Raw genomic sequence first — 22932 nt, 5'->3', positions numbered from 1 at the left:
GTTCAATAATAATAATAACATTATTCAGAATAGTCATTTATCTATAGTGGGTCTTGGTACAACTGCTTAGTATTGGTGTTTTAGCTCCTGTCCCTTTAAGTCATTTTTGCTCTGATTGGCTACCCCTTGCAAAACAAAGGTCTGAACAGCAGGCGAGTGGATACACTGTGATCAAAGGCAGATTTGTGTGCCTCACGCCGGATTCATGGTCCTGTGTTAAATTGACTGAACGAGGAATAGATCGAATTGAAGAGAAAACTTCACTATATAGCCTTTTGGCAGTGACAATACAAAGTAATGGAGGTGCACGATACACAAAAGTATAAATACTGTCATTGGCATCTGTGAAGGCTACATCATATGGGAGGTCTGCTGTGAACTGCGCATGGTGAAGCTAGCATGTCACAAGTCTGTCATAGCTGTTTGGCCCTTTGTAGATGGAGTGTGATCTCTGAATAACAGTCAAATAGCTCCCAGTGAATATTAAACAGTTATGAGCTATTATAGATGATCCCTTTCTACCTGATCTTGAAGATCTTAAAGTAGACCAAGACTGAAAAGAGTTTATCTCTACTTTTGTTTTACTGAGAAAAATATTTAATGTGAGCTTCCACAGTTATTACAGCGTATTTATGAGGGGAAAAAAGCAAAATAAAGAGCATAAGGTGTCTGCTTGAAGTTTATTATTGACTGTCGCTGTAATAGTGCAATGAACTGTAGATCTTGCAACACTGCCAATGACAAAATGATAGAGAATTTCTCTTCCAAAAACCAAATAGTGCTCAAAATAGGCAGATCTTGGCTTGGGAAACCTGCTTCTTTCCTGCCAGGAAGCAATATTTTGAGCTGCACTGATTAGCCATTGTCTGCAGTTAAGGATGTTTCCAGTAATGTGTGAAAGTGGTACCAAGATAAGGTGCTGAAAGTGTAATTATTACACAACTATAAATCTATTTGGAGTTAAGGTGGTACACACCATTTCAACAAAGAGTGCCATGTGTGGCCTCTGAGTCATTCAAAGTACAGTTAAGAAAGAAAAAGTTAAGCGTCATCTGACTTTTGGTAAACAAGAGCTCAGTCTGAATCCACTGCGCAGCCAACCTCTGGGATCCCTGACCTGCCCGCTGGTTTACACCTCCGGTGACTCACTCGTTTCTGTCTTCTTCAGCCTCATGTCTGCAGCGTGACCCGATGAACCAGTTCACTTCTTCCCACGCTCGCCCCTCTCTGCCTGAACTTGTCTAAATAGCTAAACTATGCACTGGAAGCAGACACAGATATTGGGTCTAAAATGAATTAAAGCTCTCCTTTTATACCTTGAAAATATTTTTTGTTTAAATCTAAAGACCACTTAGCCAACTTTATTTTAAGCCGTGCTTATTTTCCATTATTTGTTTTGCTTTTATGAACAAAAACTGAGTGAATATAAGCTTTAGATAGATGGAGCCTGCTTTTGCATGCCTGTTTCTCACAGTCAAAATGTTGTGAACCTTTTCTTCTTAGAAACGAGATTTCTTCAGAAGAGCTTCTGCTCAAAACAAACAACAACCACTTGAAAATGCCGTTGTAATCGAGATCCTGTGTGGTTTCGATGCAGTGTAAAAAAAAACAAAAAAAAGGCCAAACAATAAAGCACTAATATTACGCCAAGTCTCGATACCAACCAATATTGCCTTTGACGGGTGGCCCTGTGAACCCAGGGATAACACTTATTGAAGGGCAATGGCTTGTTTTTATCTGTGGTGTCACACTGCCATACTGGTTAAATTTTTCCCAGAAAGGTGTGATTACATTTTGATGAAACAAAACTAACCAAACACCACTCAGTGTTAAGGACATGTTAACAAACTTTCACTGGAGCCCTCTTTAACCACAAGTAATCTCCCATTCATTATAGTTTTTCCCATCAGCAGTAGCTCTTCCTGTATCGTGATACACAGGTGAGAATTTTGAGGTTTGATCATTTCCTTCCTTCTCCCACAGCAGCTGCACACATTTCGTTGCTACTGTGTTCTTCTAAAAGCCTTGCTTGCCTTGGTGCAGATTGTCAAAACTTACCATAACCGATTTGTGATATTATGTACCAATTTATTTCTTTTTACTTAAAATTGCAAACGACTCAAGATGTGCTGATAGATTCATTATCGGACCATTGCGAAAACATCGGGTAGACAATGCAATGAAATCATGGTCATATACACTAAAAACAGTTTCTGCCCCAAAGCTGTTTAAGCATTATAAACGTTTTTAAATTACTACTGATGGGAGGGGGGGACAATATCATGAAAGCCGGGGACTGGCACACACATTTGTTTAATATCTGTCAATTTCTTTAAATTTATATTTCCTTTTATTTTTTTTCTTATTTTATCACCTTTTCAACACAGGAAAGCACTGCACTTGTTTGTGTGAAGTTTCCACACTATCTGCAGCTACAGACTCTGCGGGTGTGAAGTCACACAATGTTAGAAAAAAAATCTGTCATTAAATCTCATCTGAACGTGACCTCATACAGAGTCTTACAGCTGCTGTTTTCAACCAGTTCAAGCATGTATGCTAACTACTATTCATACAGAGTTTCAGAAGATGGGTGGATGAAGTCGGTGGGGGTGAGGGGAATTTATGAAACAATTGAGATTTTATTTTAACTGCTTGTGTGCTGTTAATGACAGGTTTCTGTACCATATTTAGGAAAGCAATGTTTTGTTTTGTTTTTTCCTCTGGCGCTTTCCAACCACATCCATGCAAATAATTCAATAGGAAGTTAAAACCAGCAGTAACAGTCATTTTGGATCAAACATGAATGGATCTGTTAAGCTGTTAATCACTCAGTAAATCAGCATGTTTAATTCAGATCCATGTAGAAAATGTACCGAGTAAGTCACTCCTTACTCAGTACACTCATGTCTGCCTTCTGCTTTAGTCGTGTACTTTAATTGTAACTGAACCTGATGACTGGACTCATGACTGGACTGATTGTGTAATACCAGTACTAGTTCAGTGAAAGGCTGGTAATATGTAATTCTAAGTTAAATGCCATTTTCTCTGGTCTTCTATTGGTTTTAATAATTGCCCAGACATATGCCTAAACCACACTGAATTGATGAGAAAACCATGCACATTTATGCAAACTCATGAACTGATGTCAGCCAGAAGAAACAAGGTGCTCAGGTGTGAAAAAACCCAGATGTTGCTTCTAACGGCACTTAAAGCTGGTACTGAATTCCTGGGAAGATTTTAAATTTTATTGCTTCTTTATTAGAAAATGTCATATGCTGGGCTTCAACTCAGATTCTCTGGAACTTTCAGTCACAGGAGCTGATTCAGGGAACTAAAAGGTCCCTTCAATCCACTGTTTTTACACATGGGAACTAAGTTACGGTTACTTTCACACAAAAGCTGGTGAAGCAAGACCATCCCTCTGGCTTGTTGGGAGGTGTGGGCGTTTATTTCTGCTTGAAAAAGTAACTGCTGGGACCGTAACATTTTACTTCTCTGATTCACTGCCGTGGTTGTAACAAGCACTGCACCTTCTTTACATTCGTCCTCGCTCTCACTCGACCACACCCTGCCCTTCTGTCTGTGTCCCTGTCGCCTCCAGAATGTTTTCATAGAGGTGGCCATACAGGGGTGACACACCATAAAACCAGAATTTCCAGTTTTAATATGCTGTCGGCAAATATAGTTTACTTGAAAAAGTATGACAAAGAGCAAAATGAATGTTCTGCCTGGTTAATTGTCGATATCAGCTGATATCACTAAGAATAGGTACATATCAAAACCAAATAAGATTTTAAAATCCATAATAATCTTTTTGATTGATTGATTGATTGATTGATTGGAAGTCTCAACCATTGTTTTAATGATTCTCAGCAGAGCCGAGCAGAAGCATCGGCTCTCCCAGAATGGAGTTATCCTTTAACCCTGGAGAAACCATGGGGTCAAATTTGACCCCATGGTTTCCCTAGTAAGCCAATGGGGTCGGCTCTGGCCCCATTGGTTCTCCAGGGTTAAGAGCAAACTTGGTCAGGAAAGACAAATAAATATTACAATCATATAAGAATTAGATCATAAATATTAGATCAGGCAAGAGTGTGAACTGTTGCCTGTCTCTATGTTATGTTATGCCCTGAGATGCACCAGTGATCTGTCCAGGGATTTGCACCAGCTCTTTTGCAACCTTATTACATTATTACCAACATAGTGGCAGTCTTGCCCGGAGGCACTAAGGCGGGGCAGGCAAATTTTGGGGGTTGCCCAGCGACCCCCTTGGTGGCACCCCTGCCCTGTACAGGCCCACATTTTGCACCTTTGAAGACAAACTCTGGTTTATCTGCTTGTAAACCACAGTCCCTGCTTACATGTTGTTTTAAACTAGATCAAATGTTCAGTGCCAAAACAACGGGCCAAACAGCCGCAATCTGTCGAGGTTACCAGGTTACCTCACTATGTGTAAACAACCACATTAAAAACTACTGACGCATGCAGTTAAATCAAATCGGTCTCAGCGCGCACTTTTTACTACTAGCCACATTCACATTCATATTCGTACAACACTTTAACAGTCATAATCACACTCGCACTCATCACGGTGGATGCGATAGGAGCAATTGGGGTTTCAGTAAACCAATGACCATATTAAAGTGGAATTTGTTATTTGTTATTTTATTTAGTTCAAATTATGTGCTTTTATTTTGAAGGTCAAGCTTGCCTGCGTAAACAATCATTACGCTGCATGTGTGTGTAAGTGGGCGTAGGCTACCGATGTGCCAAAAAGTGATCGTCTGCCAAAAACTGATTTCTGGCATTTGCCAAAAGTAATTACAAGTATTTAAACTGCCATGAATAAACTTTTGGCCTTTAAACAGCGAAGCATATCAAATGTATCCCTCATAATATAAAATAAGTCATCTCGAGCACAAAACAACATTGGTATCACAAGCTAGAAGCCGCAGTCAGTTTTTGACAAAGTGACTAAAGAGGATAGCCGAAATTGCAACTATATAACAATAGTTCCATAAAGATATTTTTTAGTGGCCAAAAGGGGACTGGATGGTTTTAATGTTGGTACAATAACGCAGAGTCATAAAGATACTTAAAAAACAGGTCATTTTAAAATTGTATATATAACCCCGTAAACCTGTTCACTAAAATCTACTTACCAATATAAGTAAAGACATTACACATTCAAAACAAACAACAAAAAAACACACACACGGCAACACTGGAAATCAGTTTTGGCAAACGATCACTTTTGTGCTCGTTTAAAAAGTTTGGGCAACCAACTGTTCTAGAGTGGATAATTGTAAAGAAACATCGGAAGAATGGCGACTATCTTTGTTTATCTTAGTAAACTTTATTTATGGTTTTTGGCGAACTAATGGAGGCTTGGGTTGTGCATTTACTTAGTCCCACTTGACACTTTACTGTCTGGGGGTTATGATTTTGCATAGCAAACAAATCTGATGTCGTCCGACACTCATACAAATTCACCAGTTTTAATTCAGTTCCCCTGAGGGGTTAATACATTCCCTGCAAAAAATGTAGAGGCTGGCCAAGGGAGCAACACTTAACACTGGACTGTTATCAGGAATTCTGGGTCTGCTTCCAGTCATAAAGCATTACGCAGCATTTTGGCTTACACACGCAGCTCCTCAAATACCAGAGCGCTAGTCATTCACGATCAAGAGAAGGAGCTAGATGGCGTGAGAAAGGAGAAGTGAGCAGGAGAGAGAAAATATCAGGCAGTGTACAGTTAGCTCTTTCAGTTTCTCTGGTTTTTGCTGGATTTTAAAGGCTCTTGGGCTTTTCACATTCTCTGGATGTAATTTAAAGACGCAGGAAGACCTGGCACTAGGTCAGCTGATTTCCATTTCAGGTTTTTGCTGTGACTCTTAGCATGTTCACTTCTAAATGTTCTGTATCTTTGTTTTTCAGCCATGGGTTCAAGTTCAACACTGGCAAGCCTTGTGTTTTTCCTTGGTTTGTGTGGAATCTGTAGCGGATTTGAACAGGGTGAGCTGGTAACACTGTACACACACACACACACACACACACACACACACACACACACACACACATACACACACCACACACACAGAGAGAGAACACATTAACAAATTTTTAAATGTTTCTGTAAATTTATCATATGTCATGATTTTGCCAAGCTGCAGTTTGAGCACTAGCATGATCTGAAGTTTTTATTGCCCTCTTGTGGCCAGGGATAGAATTACAACAACACTGATTTTAACTCTGCTTGGAAAGTTCAAGTAAAAAAACCATCGAGCAGGACACTATGTCACATTCTCAGTTCAGTTCAATTTCAATTAATTTCAACCCACATAACAACATTTATTATTGCACTTTGAAATGTTCTGATTTCTCAGCACAAAAAGGTAAATAACTATTTTTCTCTATTTCCACACTACTTGTAGTTGCAGCGAACTGTTACGGACTACAAACTCCAGTTTGAGAGGGTTTTCTCTGTTCCGGCGATGTGGCTGGCCTCTGCTCGAAAGCACACTGTTGTCCCCAGACGTCTTTGATTTCAAACTGTCCCGTACAACATCACGTGGTACAACTTCGGTGTCAGGCCAAGAAATCAGCAGTCAGACTGGTCACATCCTGGTGCACGAGGAGACTCTGTGGATTCTCAATGTAACCATGAATGACAGGGGGATTAGTGTGACCTACTGAGGTAGGAAGCACTAGTAGGAAGTAGAAATCTTAGAAATGAATAGAACACAGTATTAATTTACACCTTACACAACTCATCGAACTGCCTCCATGATCTATCAGTAATCACAGTGAACACAGAGTGGTTTATGGCTTTTACTGTATTGGAAATTATAATAGGAGAATGACGAAACCGCCCACATCTCAGTACTTTCAAACACTTTTATTCTGATTGCCGTTCACACACGGGCTGCACTTTGCAGCTGCAGCCACACCTCCAACCACAACAACCCGGATTCCGCTCAGGTGCGACCGCCTCCCGTGCAGCGGCACTGCTGCAATATATCTATCCCCAACACAGAATTAGATTTAGATTTTCAAAATCTAAGATCAGATCCCTTACAATTGCCAACAAATTAATATTAATATTGTTTGATTTTTGACTGTGAAGAAGGTCAAACAATGACCCTCACTGCCAGGGCGCGTGTTCCCAATTATCTATTCATTTATAATATTTCTGCTTAATTTCCAACAGGACTCCTTCCCACTGCTACAGGCAGGCCAGCCGACTGGTGGTGGATGAAAGACCTACAGGAGAATGTGGAAGGCGAGGAACGCTTATCAGCCACTTACAAAAGGAGTCACTGACATACTGAGCTGCCCTCTGAAGAACGAAATGAATAAGGCTGAACAGCTACAACATCTCTTCCTCCATCAAGTGGTACAGAGTGAGTTCTCCAAGAATTCTTGTTGAGTGCTGCATGAAAACCTAATGGTTTTAATGGAAGAGACGGCACAGTAGCTGCAGCCTCAACTATTTACTACCACTATTCCAACTTCTATCAATACCAGGAAATGTATTGAAACTCTGGGGAGATACGAGTGTTTAAAATTGCCATTTGACTGACAGCAGATTCCCAGTCTCGGTGTGTTTGTGTGCGTGCCCTTTAATTTTGTGGAAGGGAAACAAACAGTTTAATAATATTAAAAATCATGGAACTCTTTAAATGTCTATCTGAACAGATTAGGAGCATCAAAACTATCCCAGTGGCTGTAAACTGTTCTCCAATTTAAATAGTTAACATTTTTCTTCATGCATTGTTATTTGAAAAAAGACTTATGTGTTTCTCCCTCTAGGGTTGTGACCCCATAGAGGATGGGAAAGACAGCTTTTTACTATTGGGGCACCAGACTGAAAATTACCAGTGTGGACCTTCAACACAAAGGCACCTATACCTGTACTCTGACATTCACCCTGGGTGGCATCAAAGGATCTGTATCAGAGACTATTAGCGCAGAGGTCAAAGGTGAGATTGTAGAAACAGAAAATGACTTCAGCAGTTTCTTTGTCCATATGTAAAGGGGATTTTTCTAATAACAGTGACGACACAGTAAACATGTTTCAAATTGTTTTTTTTCTATGCAACATAGCAGTGGGCAAATTGGTTTACCAAGACAAAATAGCAAATCAACAACTTGCCAATGGCAAGTCATTAGCTAAGAAGCATACCATGAGTAAATAGCCCTTTTGAAACTTGTACTGAATATTTCGAGTAGTATGAACCAAATGTTAGCTGAACTAATAAACACATCTTTACCAGGGTCAGAGCATTTCCCCCAGGACTCAGTGTTTCTGCAATCACGTGCATTAAACCTCCTTAGCCCAACATGAGAGAGCCCAAGACCTCCCTAAAACCCACCATCCAGACATCTAGAAGGGAGTCTGTTTATAGGGGTCCAGGTGGTCAGTGATCTTGTGATGGCTTAGGTTTGCTAACTGTAAACTACATAGTGGAAAATATCATTCCTTTCCAACACATCTTTGTGATTGTCCAACCTCTACTGTAGACTACTGTACGCAGTATTTGATGGTCTCTATTTCAGGGGATTACTCTTTGGTTCCACAAGTGCATGAACCCTCAAATGATGTAATCAAAGCACAGAGAGGTAAGTCTTCTAATCTATGATATTCTGAGAAATGTGGTGTTCTGTTGATTTAATATTTATGAATGTCAGGCTTCATTTAGGACAACATATTGTGTTGAAAGTCAAAGACTTCTGCTTTCATTCTTTCCATAGTGCAGGGAGAGACCATAATTTAGGATGAACATAGCAATGAATATAAAAATGTTTCAATAAATACATTTTTTGGTTGATAGAGTTTAAAGAAATAGAGTTTAATATATACACTGAGTTACTGTTTGTGCATGTGTTCAGGGTACAACTTCAGTAAAAGGTGCCTGGTGTTTGTGCCGGGTGTTGGGAAGCCTTTTGTTGATATTTATTGGTTGAACAAAGATGGATTCTTTGAGACTAACACCTCTCACCGTGTCCACATGTTAGAACAGGGGTCAGTACTTTAAATCTCCATCAATTTGTTTTATTTGCTTACTTTTGAGAACGTTGAGACTTTTGGGAATTTTAGGACCATCTCATCTCATTGTCCTCAACAGTTTGCTGCCCCAAGATGGCTCCAGTAAAGGTGCGTGGTTAGAGACCTGGCTGATATTTTCTGAGCTGAAGGAGGAGGACTTCAACATAAACTACACCTGCCGTGCGTACAGTGACAGGGGCTTTCCTGAAAGATATTTCAGTCTGCAACCAGAAGGTAAAAACATTATATCTCACCTAATGTTGCTTACTAACCTTGAGGACTAGTGTATTTTCTCCCAATCAGTTAATCAAGTAATCTTTTCTCTAAAATATGAAAAAGAAAGAAGTCAAACTGACTGGTCAGTAGGTGGTGATTTCTCTTATACCAAACAGAGCTTCAGAGCAGCTTAGGACTGCAGTGCAAGTTACCATGGCGATGTACTCCAGTAAGAAGCGAACCTTCGTAACAGTGAAAAACCTGGATTTGAGCTTAGTGAAGTTACCTCACTAAACTCAAACCATGCTTTGTGTAACAGTCCTCAAAGTGTGAACGAGCACAATGAAAAAAACTTTTTGAATAACATCCAGTCAGTGAAAAAATTATTAACATTTAATCCACCAAAGCATTTCTATTAACTTCTTTTATTCATGTTGACTAGTTTTATATTATTTCACATGGGATAACTTTATTACCATGACAACAGATGTTCAAGGTAAATAAACTCCCAGTCAGACTAATCACAGGTCTCAGCACAACGAACTTTTAACTACAAAATATTAAAGAAGTCTATATCCAAAACATTATCTGTAGAAGATATTTATAAACTGTTACAAAGAGTTGTGATTATTGTTTAAGCTTTTTATTTATTTAGTTTATTTCATCACTGCAGTCGGCACGCTTTGAAAGGACCAACCTGAATTAGACTGCAAGTCTTCGTTCAAAGTGATAATAAAACAGGAAAAATGTTAGCATAATTTAAACATCTATTTAATATCAATAATTACACCAGATGCAACATTTTCATTAAGGGAATTGTGCCAGCTTTGAATGATGATCTTTTTTATGAAACTGAAAAATAAAATAAACTAAAGGGAAAACTGTTGAAAAGTAAATCAAATGTAACATTTTTAAGGTTCACTCGCTTTTTTGACATTTAATTCTCTTGGTTGTTCATCTCCACAGATTCAAACATCACCGTTGTAACTGGTGCCTGACTGTAACGCACAGTAACCAAACTGATGCATCAGCAAAGTACTCCATCTTTATCAGGTTTGCCTGTAAAATCCACTTGTAATGACTGCTAATCAGCAAATGAATAATTTTATGTTAATTATTGAGGTTGTAGTTTGCAGTGGGGATTTACTGGGATGAATTAACCAAATATAAACAATGTTTTCTTTGTAACGTGGGAAAAATGTAATAGAGCTGTTGTGTTGTACTGCACAAGATATTACTACTGCAATCAGTGTCCACTGTATATACACATATATATATGCAATAAATATTCTGAGCATGTTGTTCAGTAGACGAGTGTTGTGTTAATTTACAAACCTTTATATCTACACATTTAAACGGCAAACCTAGCTATCCTAAAAGAAAGTGGTTTGAGAAAACCTCCAAGGTGACCTGAATGTTTGACTTAGTGCAATGTACCAGTCATGATGCTTTGTTGCTATAAGTTAAGGTTTTTATAGGTGGTAGTGAGACAATCTTTCTTATATGTGTAGTCACACCTGAAAAGGAACTGATATTACAGGGCCATCGTTACATGTGTTATGAAAATTATCACTGAACACTTGGACATTTGCTGGGTTAATGAAGTCCACTGAGCAGGTTGGGGAGGAGAGGATGTTGTCTAAGCTAACATCCATCATGGACAGTCCCTCCCACCCCCTGCATGAGACTGTACGAGCACTGAGCAGCTCGTTCGACAGTAGACGTTTACACCCACGGTGTAGGAAGGAGCGCTACCGCAGGTCATTCTTACCAGCAGCTGTCAGACTCTGTAACACAGTTTAACAAATTTTTGGTTATCTTACTCATCAGCTTGTTTGTTCACTGTACATGCATACGAACTTCAGTTGCTTATGTGTATAGGACCACTTTGTGTCTTGCATCTATATTTTATATCCCTCTGTGTAACCACCAAATTTTCTTATTTGTGGGATAATAAAGGTTTATTCTATTCTATTACGAAGGTGAGCTGACTCTGATGTAATATCTGTCCTGCTGTCCACATCATCCTCCACATGAGAGACCCTGCAAACCCGTCATCGTTTGGCAGGATGTGACACAGAGCAGTGGGCAAACAGACCCAAACATTTCACAGGAAAAGGTTTTCGAGTGGGATCTATGGAAACTTGTTTTCACCATTTTAAAAAAATTCCAATCATAATATTTGGGGTTATTAGCTCACAATTCCTTGTTAGGTGTCTCACAATTTTTACTTAACCCCTAAGTTTTAGCTAGTAAATTGAAATTTTGAGATCCCTAATTTGACATTTTGATGCCTAGTATTTTTTCATTGGCAGAAAAAGGCTTCCATAACGAGCCCTTGTGTACGGTGCAGGCAGTGTCCCTATTCCACAAATGTAAGAGTGCCTAATTTTCTACAGTGTGAATTTCCAGAGAATAAATGTGATTCATCTGCAGAGCACAAGAAGCTTTAAACAGTTCTGTGGTTCTGAGTACCACAGAGGCCTATAAAAACAAGGCCATGGAAACAGTCACCTAATTTTAAAACCACATCCTTGTTTGCCCTGTTTCACATACATCCAGTAAAGGGCAGATATAGACAATCAAACACCGCCACACCAACATCTAACTGCCTGACTGACTTTGTACTGTAACAGGGGAAAGCACACAGACACAGAGAGAAACACGCAGTCCACACAGAAAGTTCTCGATTCATCCTCTCCCCAGAAACAGGCTAAAAAAGCGCTCAAAGTGCAGCAGGACCATTAAAATCAAAGTTTAGCATCAGTTGAAACACATTTCACGGCTAAAGCTCGACGTTGTGTCAGGCTGACTCCCCGTGCAGCCACAAGAGGGCTCAGTGTGACCGTCATAACGCGCAGAAATGTGGGAGACAGACGCACTCAGGCTGCTGGAACCACTTAATGTGACAGAAAACGGAAAAAAAAATCACACACAACACAACAACAACAACTGCACTTAAAATAAAGATTGTTTTAACAAGAACTAAAAAGGTGCTCCACAGTAATTGGCGTGGAAGAGATCAGTGTATGTGTGAATCACCCGAACAGCACGCTCTCCTCCCAAAGATTGCCCAACATGTTAGGACATCATTTGGCTTTCAAAATATCTCCCAAAAAGGAAATTGCCACATGTGCTTAAGTCCTCACAGAAAGAGGAAGTATGAGCTGCGAAGGACACGTCTAAGATGAGATTTTTTTGTTTCCACCTTAAGATGTTTTTACAAGACTTTCACGTAAACTAAGGAGGCGGTTGCCTTGACAGAAGGACTGACATAACAGCAGTCTGGTGAGTTTCCTGTGTTAAACAATGGTATCTAACACCATAACATCAAAACCTCTGAACTCTAATCATCCATGATGCTTCTGCATGTGTGGCACTCAACACAGTCTCATTTCTAGATCAGTGTCATGTTGACCAAAACAGATTTGGTACGAAGTCCTGTCGGTGACGTAAGCGCCAGACAGACTTTAACACATTTTTTCTGTTCCTTCAAGAGACAAATTCAAAAGATTTTCCTACTTTTAATGCTTTTACGTACATGTGCCCAGATATTTTACAAACGCATTGCTCACTGGAGCCTGAAGTAAACCAACAGAGGAGGACTCAGAAATAAAGAAAAAACACGTGATATTTATTTAAGCTACTTTCTTCTCACAAGCACACGCCCACAAACACGCTCACAAATGCAGTTGGCATGCTCCCTCTTAACCGGTGTCATTTAAACATGGCAGACCAGCGGCTAGATAAAGGATGGGAGTACAATGGTCAGTGTTGGGGAGTAACGGAATACATGTACCGCCGTTACGTATTTAGAATACAGTTACTTTGTTGAAATAAATGGATTACACAGCAGAATTTTCCTGTTTCATATTGTGGCGGGTCAGGACTGTTTGGGTTTTGTTTGACAGCTACGTTCTGTTGTTCCAGGCGGCAGAGTTACGGTTGCCATGGTTACAGGGTGACGCTCTCTCTCTCTGTGACTGTGTGTTTCCTGGGTGAGAGAGCGCCTTTTCGTTGTTGTTGTTGTGCTAAGCTAACAGGCAGCATGCTACAGGCGCCCTAAAGAATGTAGCCTCATGGGCAGTGTAGTCCGTGCTGCAGGGAGAATGGACTGCCATACCCGTTATGTGTCTGTGAGCGCGAGGAGGGAGAAAAAGGAGAGTGGAAAAGTAGTTATCGTAGCAGAAACGGGAGCTGGAAGCATGTAAATATAATAATAACCACTGCAGCCAAGAAGAGTGAGCCCAGTTGTAAGTAAGCTATTACGACTGGACTGTACGCTGTGTTCATGTTTTCCTCCGAAACAATAAGTTCCGTTGGAGCAGCCTTTCAACGCCTCTCTCTGTCTCTCGCTAGCAAACTTGACCCAGACAACAAAGTAAAGCTATTTTCGGCTACGAGCCCAACACCAGAGGTCCCTTTACTATGGTTCGGAGCCGCGGACCTTCAGTAACAGTAATAAATCACAGCAATAGTACATTCACGTAGTTGTAAAAAGCATGATATTAAGTAAATGGCCTGTATTTATATAGCGCTTTACTAGTCCCTAAGGACCCCAAAGCGCTTTACATATCCAGTCATCCACCCATTCACACACACATTCACACACTGGTGATGGCAGCTACACTGTAGCCACAGCCACCCTGGGGCGCACTGACAGAGGCGAGGCTGCCGAACACTGGCGCCACCGGGCCCTCTGACCACCACCAGTAGGCAACGGGTGAAGTGTCTTGCCCAAGGACACAACGACTGAGACTGTCCAAGCCGGGGCTCCAATCCAAAGTATTCAGAATACGTTACTCTCATTGAGTGACGTAACGGAATACGTTACAGAATACATTTTGGGGCATGTATTCTGTAATCTGTAATGGAATACATTTTAAAAGTAACTTTCCCAACACTGCTGGTGGGATGTGGTGAAATCTTAAATTGGTTTTAATGGCTCAGTGTGGGGAAAAGAATCATAAGTCACAATAATTTCTATTGAGAGCTCCAGTAGATTTTCTTAGTGTGCAGGCTGTAATCAACTGACCTGCTGCCCTCTGTGGATGTCCACAACTGCAAACTAACCTGTTTATCCTGCACTAACCTGTAGAGCAGGGATGGGGAACTCCAGGCCTCGAGGGCCGGTGTCCTGCAGGTTTTAGATGTCCTTGATCCACTCGGCACCGACACCGGCACTCGAGGCCTGGAGTTGCCTACCCCTGCTGTAGAGGATTGTCATGCAACCTTTAAATAACATAGTTCGTCTACTTCAGTTTGTTTTGCAGCACGTTTCACATATGAAAAAATATAATGTCTCATGTACAGACCCAATATCTGATTTAAAAACATTTGAAATTTCCAGTTTATGAAATATCACTTAGCAGCCCCTACCTTTACATCTAACCTCTCTCCTTCCTCTCCTCTCCTGTCCTGTCTTTCTTATCTTTCTCTATCTCTGAGTGACGTTAGCTCTCTTTCTTCTCTCTCCATCTGAAATACAACAGCTGAACCTTTAGCTAGACTGTGAGACAAACTGCACACAAATGGTTAAAAAGCGTTATTTCTTTTATTTCTTCTGTAACACTAGCTAGGCGCTGAGGTACTGATATTTATGTAAATGTAGTGAGTAAAAGCAAAAGGTTGCCAGAAAAAGAAATACTCAAGTAAAGTACAGATACCTGAAAATTGTAAATACAATATCACAAGTCACCAACAGTCTACACAGTGAGTAGGCAGAGAAAAAGGGAAAAAACCTTCAGGTTACTCACTTAAAGGGAAAAGAGAACATTTGCTGCGTGAGCTCGGGATATGTCTCACTGCTGAATTGTAGCTTTAAACTGGTACACATTTCTCGCAGCACATCCTGTTTGAAAATGTGACATTTACTCAGGGATTGTACTCGATGTAGGGCTTGACTCATATCTTGACGAATGGCTGTGGCTCATGGGGATTCCTTTATCCACTGGGGAAGCCCGGGTGTGGCTTCACACCTCTGTATAATTGCTTTGGGCTTGACTCAAGAGACTTTAATTGAATTTCTGGAGGAATTTTTTCCCCCTTATCATTTGTTGCTTTGATGGACTACCTCATCTCAACTTTTTGAATGGGCTCTAGTTAGGACCCAGTATGTCCGGATTCTAGGTTATCTGAGTCAAGTGCCGAATACACAGATATGCTGAAGCATGTTTTAAGGATGCCTTCCTGTGGTTTGTGTGCTTTGACATTCACAAACACGTGGTTGCCTTATTAATGCTTTAATGCAGCAGTTCCCAAACTTCTTTTGCTGGGCCCCCCTTTGTTTTACATGAAAAATGTTCGTGCCCCCCCCACGCACATGCATGCATGCACAAACACATCCTCCAACCACACACACCCATATTTTGCTCCATTGCGGTTTATTTCACACCTCAAACATTTAGTAAACAATTAAGCAAATACAAGTAAACTGCAATAAATTACAGGTAGTAATAAAATAAACTACTAACTCTTTTACGCTACGTCCGCACCTACACGGGTATTTTTGAAAACGCAGCTGTTTCATCCACACGTAAACGGCGTTTTGAATCAGCTGAAACTGAGATTTTCCTCCTTTTTTGCGTTTCCGCGTGGACGAGGAATACAGAGTTCGTCACGCAGCGTCAAAGGTATGTGCCTTTTTTCATGTCACGCTGTGCACCACGTTATTGTTTACATGAGATGAATTGCAGAATGGCAGATAGAGACAAAATACTGTTAATCTGACTATCTGCAGGTTTTACACGCTTACATATAAACACGCAGTTACTGTCCCTCCATTTACAAAGGCAGAGGCGTCACGGTGTGATTATTTTACGTGTAGTTTTTTTTTCCTGTGTAATAATATTCAACATTGCTATCAATACATTTTTCAAAAAATGCCTCTCTGTGCAAAATGGGTTTAAAAACATAAACAGCTGTGGGATACTGTTTGTCTCTGATTTAGACAGGGGGTTGTTATTTGGGTGTTTTTTACAGTTTCTCTGAGCATCTTGGGATGAATCTGCTGGGATGTCTACTCCTTGGGAAGATTGGCAGTTGTCTTGAATGTTTTCCATTTCTGAATTATCTTTTCACTGCATAATGATGGACTTCATATTGTTTGGAAATGGCCTTATAACCCGTCTAATATTGACGGGCTGAAACAGTTGCTTCTCTGTGATCATTACTGATGTCTTTCCTCCTTTGCATTGTGTTGCACTCAGCATCAAGGCAATTAAACCTCTGCGATATTGATCTTGTCCGTTAAGTGGCAGAGGGGGGTGTTAATTAATTTCAGCTGCTTTGGTGTTAAATTAATAACAGGTGCATTAGAGGGGCAACAGTGAAACAATGGCATCTTCCATAGAATACCAGAATTGGTTAGTTCACCAGTGATGCTCAGTGCTTTTCACAGATGAGAGCAGGATCACCCTCAGCACATATGACAGACACTAAAGTGTCTGGAGAAGCTGTGGAGAAGAAGGTTTTGCTTGCTGTAACATCATCCAGCATGACCGGTTTGGCGGTGGGTCAGTGATAATCTGGGACATATCCATGAAGGGATACACAGACCTTTAGAGGACAGGCAATGGCACCCTGACTGCTGTTAACATGCCGAGTCCAAGGGTCCCTCTCCACCTGCGTCTCAGCTTGAGTCCATTGATTCGTCTCTGCAAGTGTGTGAGCACAATCCTGAATCCAAGAGTTCCAAACAAACAGCCTGAGTATAAGGGTCTCTGTCTTAAATGCAGATACCTGCTGAGCCTTCTGTGGAGTTCCTACATTGTTCCTACCCCCAAGCCTACACCAGGGTCTCCTTTGTTGTCAGCATCAGCCTTCTTGTTGTCAACCACCTGCTTGCGACATGTGATTGCTCCATCTCAGCTCCTGGGCTCCCATCCATCTTTCAGCGTATTTCTGTCTCAGTCATCGCTGGCTTCCACACAAGCCTCTAGAGGAGTCCCCTCTCCTCCTTCAACACAGTCTCTCACTGAACCTCCACTGCTGGCATGTTGTCCATCTGCCTGATGTGTCCCATCACCAATGCCTGTCACCAGTCAAACCATTAGAGGGTTTCAGTCACTGGTCTCTCAGGCAGCCCACAGAGTTGCTTTATCTCCACGATTGGCCACCTGGCCGGCCGTACGAACTGCCATCTTCCCCATGCTTGCCTCAATGCCGAGCTGATCCCAGAACTGTGTCTTGTGTGTTTGATTTTCTGGCTCCCTGCTTTTTCGCTTTTTGTTTGTAGTCCTGCTTTGGGGTCTCGTCCTCATTAAATCTGACAGTAAGGATATACAGTTTTTCTGCTTTCTGCTTCTTCTGGCTTAATCTTTTCAATTAGAACTATAATAGCGTGTATTTTCTTTTCCACCAAAGTAAAATGAAGCGTTTTAAACATGCTTAGGGTGAATTTAGTTCTTCTGTTAATTCATTACATTATAGACATTTCTTTGAAAGCAAAGACTTTTTTTCTTTTGCGGAAAAAAACAACACAAAGATTTCACATTTCTTGCTGAAATCTTGCAACAGTTAAATATCCTATGAATGAAAAGTGAGTTTTCAGTCATATTTAACAACAAATATAAATGTGCTTATGCTCTTGTAGACAATATGACCAACTAAATATATTGTTTATATTTAACATCCGTGTTTATGTTATGGGCGTTTTTTCTGGTTAACAGTTAGTGAACCAGAATAAGTTATTTTTAGTTAACATAGCAGTGAGGGATTTGATTTCGGGAAGGTTTAGCTGATTTAACGCTGTGTTGAAATGCAAAGGAAGGAGAACAGAGAGCTGAGAGGTGCAATCCAAACACACTCTTCCTCCTCTGTGTCTGTGCGTCGTCCTGTGGAGGTGGAACAAAGCTGTTGAGTCACCGGCTGGGCAGCACGTTTGAGATTCCTCTCTGCATGCAAGGGTCAGAGGTGAGATTTCCTCTCTTAGGTCTGCCGTGTCGAGTAAACTGTCTCATCCTTCCTTCGCCTGTGTTGTGCCTCGGTGTCTCTTTTTCCTAGGTGAGTCAATATTTACCACTTACTTGTTCCTAAGCTGTTTATGTTCTTAATAATTTCTGACTTTTTTGGGGCAAACTCTGCCACTGAATGTGGCCTCGGTGCTCGAATTCTTAGAAATATGAGGTCTACCATTCGCCTGTTTACTTTTTCGAAAAAGTGCGTTTGTAATGTTTACCACAAAGGAGGCACACTTCCTTTCACACTATAGTAAAGATGCCCACTGCAGCCAACACAAATGTTTGATTTTTGAGCGATGGATAGATCTCATAGAGCAGGAATAGCAATACTGACACCTTTTTTCTTGTATAAAACTGACAGATGATGAGAAGAAAAAGGGACGATTTTCATGCCAAATCAAAAACCTCACATTAAAGGAGTGATTCATTTAGGTGCATTCTGGGTGGTTGTTCAGTGTGGGTTGTACTGTGCGGTTTTCTCGCAGTTTGTCATCTCCAAAGCTTATGTAGGAGTTCTTCCTGCATTACCGTGACTGAACTTTGTCAACATTGTATGTGCTTTTTCACATCCTGCAATGCCATGCAGCTGAGTAATTCCAGACCAACAGACTCATCAGGAATATTCTGTCCTAAAATGCCTAGAAAGTTTACAGAATATTGTATAATGATGACATGACATTAAGGTCTTTAAATTTCAAATTTATCGATTCATGTATTTTCATGTATTTTCAAGAAAGGTAAAATGATCTTATGTGAACACTTTGCTGTCGCTGCACCCTGATAACAGGTTCCTGTAGCCACAGTGCTGTTTGTTTTGTGTGTTATCAGTACCCTGCACAAATATACCCAATGAAGGCTTTGATGACAGGAATGAGAGATTTGATTTAGGGAAGGTTTTTCTGATTTAATAATGTATTGAAATGCATATCGTCAAATCAGTTCAAGAGTTACACAGAGAGGCATTTGTTTGTCATGTTGCGCGGATATTTCAGCTTCTGTCCTTCCCCTTTAGACCTTTCTACCTCCCTCGGGAGTTTGGACAGTTATTTATAACTGTTATTTGTTTTAATCCAAGAGCAAATGCTCAGGCTGCTGCAGATGTAACATATGCACAGTGGTTTGGCTAGAAAATAAGAAAAAGTTGTGTGGGACTTCAGTCATTTTTCTGTTGTGTTAAAACAGGTTATTGCCCCATGTTTACATCAACTGTACATTGACTCTCCTGCTAAGAAAGAGGACACTGGATTTATTCTTTAGCATTATAAATGATGCATATGGGGATTAGTCAATACACTTGGTTCAGCTCTATAAACAGCAGCTTAAACACCAAGCTTGAACTGTGAACAATCCACCTGCAGATGTATGAGAGGGTGTCTGGTTGGGATATTTTCATAAACAATAGCCTATGAATATTTCTGTGTTGAAAGAGCAGGGTGATGAGGGATAGGCTAGACTGATGCAGGAGGAAATTAAGCAAATTGTCAAATATTGGTATAAGGAGGAGAAAAGAGGAAATTGAAGCAGGCACAGCTTGCTTAAGGCAGGGATCGCAGGGAGTGTACACAGTGATTTGACAGCAAAGGGAAAAAAAACAAAACACTTGTAGGCTTCAGCTTCTCATGTGGATACGCAGTATAATCCCTGAACCAAATCTTGTAATTCTGGAGCATTCATCTGCATTCCCAAGCCTGCAGTTTGTTCGAGTTTAGACGACTTGGCTCATTCACAGCTGTATGTTACTGCTGCTATTAGAAACTGTGTTTACTTGGACATTTAGACCCTTCTACATTATGTTCTCTTGCATGTTTAAGGTAGATAGCTTAGAGGAAAAATAACAGAGCCACAATAGAAAAAAACGAGAGCAGCCTTCTCACAGAGGATTTCACCTCAAACCAAAAAGCACAAACAAATTACCATTTCACACTACCTGCAATATTGTTTCCACAATGTGAAAAAACACAGTCACACTATTCATGTTCTCAGGCTCGACTGAAGGAAGGGTAACTCCCGTTGCTTTCCCTTTTTCAGAGCTAAATGAGTCATGTATTTTGATAACCTCCCACAAGCTCCATGTCTTAAACTTAAGCCATTAACCCTTGTTCAAGGATGGCACGGTTTCTGCAGGCTAGTTTTAGAAAACCATTCCATCACTATTTCTGAGACGTCTCCCTTTGCGCTCTTAAGGGCTGAAATGTCATTTATATTAGAAAATTCCCACATTGTTCGTCTCTTATCAGGCCAGCAGGGATGGTCATCCTCACATTTCCGGGAAGGCTCCCTCATACCGCATCTTTAATTTAAAACAGAATTTCTCAGACATGGTTAAAAATAACTTGGTTTAGCAAACATGAGAACAAGATTCAAAGTGTTCTTAAGGACAGCGTGTTTCCTTTCAGCTTGTGAAAATAGTCTGATCTGATGCTTAACAATCAAGAGGCGTGAGCATCCTGAATTAGAGTGCAGAAAATTCTCTGGGTGCAAATAAAAATCTAAATACTTAATAAATATAAAAATACAGATATTTGGTTAGGAAAGGCTATGCAAACCATGAAATTCAGGTGGCGCTTGAGAATGCAAACACTATTTATTGGATTTAAAAGCAGCAACAGAAGGTAGAAACTTGGAGGTGCAAGAACAGGCGCACAGATTCTCCTCCTCTGCATATTTTAACAAATCCACAACAGCTATACAAAGGAAAATAATCCAAAAGTCTTAGGTGTTATTTGCAAATGCTAGGCTGTGTGCTCAAAGATAAATAAGTCATCTTTATGACTGACCTACAGGGTGTGTCAGTCTTGTGAGCAAGTTGTTACTTTTATTGCTGGTTGATGCGATTCATTGAAGATCTGGGTTTCAATTCTCCATTGAAATCACATCCTCTTCCCCTTAAAATAAAAAAAAGTTTGTTGTTTTAGCTTAGCTAAGGACTTTTTCATCATTCTAGGAACATGGAAATGTTAAAAAGTTGACATTTGCCACGTTTCCCCAAAGCATTTCTGCGCTGCTCAAACTATTCACAAGATGGGGTTAAATGAGGTTAAGGGCAAATTGGAGGAAGAGCAAACTGAAATTGAGTAAAGATGAACATTTAAATGAGTTAAAATACTGCTTAGAATTTTTTTAAGGACAAACTTTAGCAACTTAATGTTGGTTTCGACTGATCGGTCAGTCAAAAAGATGAACCCTGAGCAGTGCTTGAGTATTGTGATATTTCCCTTCCTGAAGTCCAGAGTTCGTCTCCTACAGCTGCGAGCTGTTTGTTAACAGCAGTCGAAAGAACATTTTGTTGCTGTTGCACGTTTATCTGAATCACAACCGGAATCTGTATGTTTATGGTGACGCATACAAAGTTTGCAACCTCTGTTTAAAGCCAATCACTGCTGAGCTCACTGCTGTTTGTGTCCACATCATCCTTGATTTTAAATATTTGACTGCCCTACAGAAAGCACTTGTTGTTTCAGGCTCGTGCAGTTTTAAGCTGCTACACCAAACCTGCTGACAAACTAATTTAATTCCAACATAACATGGAATTGAAAGTAAAATCCTGAGCTACGCATGCACGTAAAGTGTCTGTCTTTTCCTGAGATGTTCGTGTTATCAGTACCTTGCACCTGTGACCGCTCTTCAGTGTATGTGGCAATCGCTGTCCTATAAACAGATGGACAAAGTTCACATGACTGAACAGATCTGTAGACCAAATGAACATTTAACCAAATGTAAACAGAAAACAGACGCTTGTTCCTCTCTGTCAGTTTGCTGTAGCGAAATTTAAACATTGCACAAATTTGGTCCGTTAGCGAGGCCCATTTCCCAACAGCTTCTGTAAGTTTTCTGCCATGCAAGCATTTTCAATAACACTGCTGTGGTTTACAACATACAGCTTGACTTTGTCCAATGAATGCAAACAGAAAAGGTCGTGCTGAAGATGATTAGCAGATTTTATAAACTGTAGATTATTGCTTTAAGATATCTTAAGATACGAAATGATTTCCAGCAGCCTTGCTCCTCTTGCGCCCTTCCCTAAAGTGGTTATCAACACTATGATAACGATATTGTCATCAGCCATTCACTCCTTCCACCATCTGTTCCCAGAAGCAGACATCTTTAGTGCTGCTTGCTCTGGAAAAACTGCATCACTTTCTTGTTTTGTGCCTTGACTGAAACTTAATCGGGGAGGTTTAGATTCAAAATGCTTTCTGATTAATTCATCCAAAACTTTCATTAGAGTTCAATAATAATAATAACATTATTCAGAATAGTCATTTATCTTATAGTGGGTCTTGGTACAACTGCTTAGTATTGGTGTTTTAGCTCCTGTCCCTTTAAGTCATTTTGCTCTGATTGGCTACCCCTTGCAAACAAAAGGTCTGAACAGCAGGCGAGTGGATACACTGTGATCAAAGGCAGATTTGTGTGCCTCACGCCGGATTCATGGTCCTGTGTTAAATTGACTGAACGAGAATAGATCGAATTGAAGAGAAAACTTCACTATATAGCCTTTTGGCAGTGACAATACAAAGTAATGGAGGTGCACGATACACAAAAGTATAAATACTGTCATTGGCATCTGTGAAGGCTACATCATATGGGAGGTCTGCTGTGAACTGCGCATGGTGAAGCTAGCATGTCACAAGTCTGTCATAGCTGTGTGGCCCTTTGTAGATGGAGTGTGATCTCTGAATAACAGTCAAATAGCTCCCAGTGAAT

General features: G+C 40.4%; 1 protein-coding gene across 4 annotated transcripts in view; it reads left to right on the top strand.

The window, feature by feature from the left end:
- Positions 1-12211: 12211 nt before the first annotated feature.
- The window catches only part of LOC120735392 (interleukin-1 receptor-like 2), a 29927-nt gene continuing 19206 nt past the window's right edge, over positions 12212-22932 (top strand). The window contains exons 1-2 of one of the 4 annotated variants that reach the window (XM_040034741.1): positions 12213-12553; positions 18032-18178. The gene's annotated coding sequence lies outside the window, so the exon portion shown is untranslated. Of the gene's footprint in view, positions 12554-18031; positions 18269-22932 lie in introns of all 4 variants that reach the window. The other 3 variants (XM_040034740.1, XM_040034744.1, XM_040034739.1) reach the window with 3 other exon arrangements.

The sequence above is a fragment of the Simochromis diagramma genome, unplaced genomic scaffold, assembly GCF_900408965.1.
Source record: "Simochromis diagramma unplaced genomic scaffold, fSimDia1.1 OVJJ01000091.1, whole genome shotgun sequence".
NCBI lineage: Eukaryota > Metazoa > Chordata > Actinopteri > Cichliformes > Cichlidae > Simochromis > Simochromis diagramma.
The sequence above is the reverse complement of the archived record's forward strand: the minus strand, read 5'-3'. Positions and strand labels throughout refer to the sequence as shown.